Here is a 5442-nt window from a genome sequence, read left to right as displayed (position 1 = left end):
GAGAAGAAACGTCCTGTGTTTGTCCATGCTGAAAAACTGCTATGTCCCAATCCAGGTGTATGGTCAGAACGGTGAGGAGGGCAGAATCCACAAGAGAAAAAAGAGAAAAAAAGCAAATGTTAACACAGAGAAGGATATTAGTTACCGGTATTAAAATCGATAATGCCCCTAAGGTTTGTTTGTATTCATTTACTCTTAGTTCTGGCACTGCAGCGTTTACAGTGAAGGCCATTAGTCCTGCTGAAGTCCTGATTTGGGCCTAGTTCATTCCTGGTGTAACATTTGAGGAAACTTGGTGTGAAGAGGTCAACTGTTTTAGCAAATAACTGTACTAAAGTGATTTCAATTTGCACAAATGTATGTCAAGACACAAGTTAGTAATTCTATTAGTAGGCCATTTCCTTTCAATAAACTGTCAAACGTTTTAACAGCTTCTCAACAGTGTGAGTTAAACAGCAAGCGTCATGTCCGAGCAGCTTGTCCCTCTGCCAATACTCAGAGCAGAGACAGTGAAGATGTCATAACAGACTTAAATTAAGACCTAAACAACTTAAGCTGAGGCCCGTTGCCAACCTGCCATTCTCAAACTTCTCTGGTAAGATAAACAGGAGCATTAATGTGAGACAGGACCTCAGAGGTAGCAAAGCAGACTACAGCATACTGAATAAACGATGGAGACTTCAGGCTAAATACTGAACATTGCACTCACTCAAACATATGCTGCAACTAGAATGTGATTAATATGTATACCAGTAGTGACCCATTTTTTTTATAATGTTTTGGTCAGCGCATGGGCAGTGTATGGACAATTTGCAACAACATGGCAGACTTTAAGAGGTACAGCATTCTCATTCTTTTCATCTTTAACGCAGTGTAAGGTTAGACTAAAAATCTGTTCTCCCTGGTATTTAATACTAGCTAAACAGGATATCTTGGTGTTTTATTGTTCTTTGTCTATGTACTGTGTTATCTGTATATGTGTTTTTGTTTACTTTTATGGGAAGCACTGTGGCCAGCTGAAGTTGTTTTAAATGTGCTACATAAATAAACTTGAAGTGAACTGAACTGCATCCTATAAAATAAGATTTACGAAAATACAGTGAATATTTTGTACTCACAGGAAATAAGAGCATCATATTGCAAAAGATATTATTACAATTTCATATGTAAACAACTAATATCTACCCATTAACAGCTGACCTTACAAAAGAGCAAGGATGCAAACACCATATTAGCCCTCCTTCACACAGCATTACTCTGACGACTGGATGTGAATGCTGATTTGAGAGGAGTGAGTGCACAGAGCCTGAGGACCACGTGTTGTGCATAAACAGGGGACATGTGAGAGCAGTGAGGCAGAAGACTGAAGCTTCTGCATGACGACATGAGTGAGGATGCCTTATGTCATTATTGACTTTGTTTGCTCAGTTGGTAGAGTGTTCGCCCGTTGATCCGAAGGTTGGCGGTTCGAAACCTGCTCTCAACATAAACATTGTTGGAAAAGCCGTCAGATCCACTGACCCACAAGTTGGCAGCGTGATTCCAGCTCACACAAATAAAATACTATTGTTGTGTTCTTAGGCAAGACACTTAACCCATCTTGACCCCAGTTTCTGTGTGCACTGGTGTAAGAATGTGTGTGTAAATGGGTGACTGGTCCCTTGATGTAAAGTGATTTTATTGTTGATACTTTTTCTTTGTACTGGTGTAGAATTTTAGTTTCTCTGTACTACAATGAGATCTTAGCAGTTCAAATGGATAAATATTTTTTATGACTTTTATATAAACTAATAGAGTTTTTTTTCCATTCACCTATTTATTTATTTATGCAGCTAATCTTTTAGATGAATTATAGTACTAGAGATTACCGAGGTACCGTAGTAGATTTTTGAAGGATTATTTATTCTGTCTATTGTCTAAATTTTCTTCAATAATATAATCACACTTCGAAATACATTATAATGACAGGCCTACGTGTCAGCTGAGAGTAGAACCAGAGGAGATGCCTTTCGGTCACTGTGTCATATTATGTATCTTAAGCAATGCAACTGGGGTACGGTTGGCAAAGGGAGATGTATTATTGATGTCCATTCATATTCATACTGTAATATAGCACATACTTGAGATTATATTATCTGTAATTTGACAATTTTAATATTTACAATATCTCGAATATGTAGTTATAAAATACAAATAAACATACAAACAAAGGCATCTATGTCTTTTTAAATAACAATATCCCAATAGTGAAAAGTGATCTATGCGTTATCTTTTGTATTGAATCAATGGCAGAAATACAGCTGGGCATAAGATATACAGAAACATAATCCTACTTTCTTTATGGTATACACATCACTTATTTGAATCTTTATACAATGCAATATCTAATCAAATATATTGATTGACCTTTTAAGTTATATTACCCAATATGCAATAAATGCTGATCAATGTAAACATTTTAATCAGAGAATAATTACAGTAAACATGAGCCAGAAGTGATGCCAGTAACCCCTGTCACATTGACTTTGGAGGTGAATCGGTCAAAGTTAAAAGCTCAGTGCATCTCGTCCTCTTCATTATTCATGAACTGTAGGTGCATCTGTGTGGATCTAATGTCGTCACAGCAGCATGTAGCAGACACAGCATCGAGGTGAAGGTGCCAGGAGAGTGCACTGCAAAACCTGAATAACTGAATATCAAAAAATATTTATCTTGAGTAGTTTTGGCAATGGATTGGTGTTTGGTGATTTGACAATAAAATTCAATTGTGATCTCATCCTTGTGACTGTATGGGATGTTGGTGACACTGTCAAAAACTGTCAGTGCTTCTCTACTTAATGCAGCTGTATGCTACAACACAAACCTTTATTCATACTCTCCTCCTATTGGTCAGTTTCTATCAGCCTCAGAGTGAGTGACAGGTGGATTTAACCAGTCACAATGAAGTGACCTTAGGCAAAAGAAGATAGTTGTTGTTACCCGTTTAAGACATTATATAGCAACAAACTGTGATAAAACTGAAACTTATTTTTGTCATAAATATCAGCAATTTACTGTGAGAGAAAGTATAGAATTTATATTTCTGACTAGTTTCAAGATCTTTTGTTCTACTAAATAGTAGTTTTTTGTTGCCTCATTAAATGCAACCAGTCCCAAAACAACTTGAAAAAATAATCTAGATGATCAAATAACTACATAAATCTAGTTAAAATTTGTCAAATAGAAATTAAATTCTCAATACATTTATTTAGTATTTCATTTTTTTATTTTTTACAGTGCAGGCAGGCATCAGTAAATCTGTGAACTACTGGAGAGGACGGTGTGGACATGAATGCAACACAAAATACACAATCTACTACTGTGTACTCTGAATAGTTTAGCTGAGATCAGCACAGGGAGAGAGGGGAGCTCAAACTACCCTAGGACATGGCTAATTACGGCCACACGTCCCGTCAGATGAAGCTCCTAGTTAATCATCACAACAGAGGGAAACAAATGGGGACGGAGTGTGAACCATGAGGAATTTTTAAACTCTAATAGGATGTAATGAGGGTGCAATACAAATATGGTATCTTTACAGTTTTATATTCATTACTTTCAGAGCTAGGAGCTGAATATATCCCCAAAGCAAGATGTTATTAACCCTATCACTTTGTCTGACTCAAACAACAATTATATAGCGGGGGGAAATTAAACTGTCATATGAAATACTGGAAATTAAAATACACTACACAGCTCAAGTCCCCAGTCTAATCATGACCATCATTGTAACAATACTTCAGTAATTGGCCACATTTTAATATAGTGCTTTAAATCAATGAACCACTCCCCTATTCACACACACATCCATACAACAGTGTCTGCACTGGGGGTGAGGTGGTTTAAGTGTCTTGCTCAAGAATCCAATGAGAGCATTAATCTGCGGGAGCTGGAATCGCACCACAAACCTGTGGGTCTGTGGATCTCACTGCTCAATCAATGTTTACGTCAAGAGCGGGATTCAAAAAGCCAACCTTCGGATCAGTGAACAAATACTCAGCAACGCAAGCAACTGTCGCCCACTAAACATCTAAGCTATTTTATATCTTTATTATATCTTGATTCAGTAATTCTATGTTTAATAAACCTTGTCTGTTCATGAACTGTAATAGGATAAGTCACATTTATTTATTTAATCAAGACTGAGAAATATGTGGCTAATAGCGTAGTGCCAAGAAGACAAAATTTTATGTTAGGTTACTTGGCAAGATCTTGTAGAGATAAAAGATCTGCTTATACCTGTAGCAGAATAATTACACATCAATGAATAGAGACCACAGCATGCTGGATATTACAGGTTAGCAGTAAGAATGTGACTTTAGTGGAGTGAATGTAATCTGAATACCCTACAAAGACATCGTCTTATTTGGATGGTATGCAAATAATGAGACGTCACGGCTGATTTGTAAACAAAATGCCCTCTGACAAAGACCATAATGTTATACAGTCAGTAATGTAACCATATATATGTGCGCTCTTGGTCACATCTCCAGAGAGGCAGAGTTTAATATGAGCCTAAAGGAGGAGTAATCAGACAGAGTCAGGCCCATAAGCAAGGAGAGATGCACAAACATCATCATATCTGCATGTGTAAATGTCAACATCTCCATATAGTAGCTCATCTGGACTAAATGGCAACGACTCTAAAAAACAAATTAAATGTACATGTTCGAACTGCAGAATATTTTAAAATGCAGTAAAAGAGTGACTACTGATAATGCATAGTACTACATGACAGAAAAACACACACAAGCACCTTGAATTAAAAAAACAAATACTACTACTACTGCAGCTACTATTACTACCACCACCATTACTTCTACTATTGCTACTTTTTAAATATACAATGCAAAATATGCTAATGCCAACTTTGCCATATAGCAAGATGGATTGAACATTTGTAGTACAAGTGGCCAGTGACCACTAAATGTTACTTGAATACCTCTTATGCAATAATTACCCCTCGTGACAACTGCTACTTCATGCTACTGCTACTACCACTACTACAAAAGCATGGCCAGTGGAGCTTTTTGAATATGCAGTAATTACCCATGAAAGTTTGAGTCTCTACTGAATTGTAGTTTCTCACTGTAACTCTCATCATTATTATAATTACTTTATTTGATTAAAAATAATGACCAGCACAAATGAATATGATGAATGAATAGTAACCGGGGGACACTGATGGCTCATTCGCTTGTTGACTCAGAGGTCAGAGTTCAAAGGTCATAGAGCCATCCTGTGGCTCAGCACTCCTGTCATCATCAGTTTTTTTAATGTTTCGCAGTCATTTCCTCCCCTCCATCACATCACCACAGTTCTGGCTCCAAGTGTCCCAGATTTTATATTTAGGGCTTTTGAAGAACAAGGGACAAAGGAGGAGTACACTTGAGTACTTCCTTT

The sequence above is a fragment of the Periophthalmus magnuspinnatus genome, chromosome 23 (genome assembly GCF_009829125.3).
Source record: "Periophthalmus magnuspinnatus isolate fPerMag1 chromosome 23, fPerMag1.2.pri, whole genome shotgun sequence".
Lineage (NCBI taxonomy): Eukaryota > Metazoa > Chordata > Actinopteri > Gobiiformes > Gobiidae > Periophthalmus > Periophthalmus magnuspinnatus.
The sequence above is the reverse complement of the archived record's forward strand: the minus strand, read 5'-3'. Positions refer to the sequence as shown.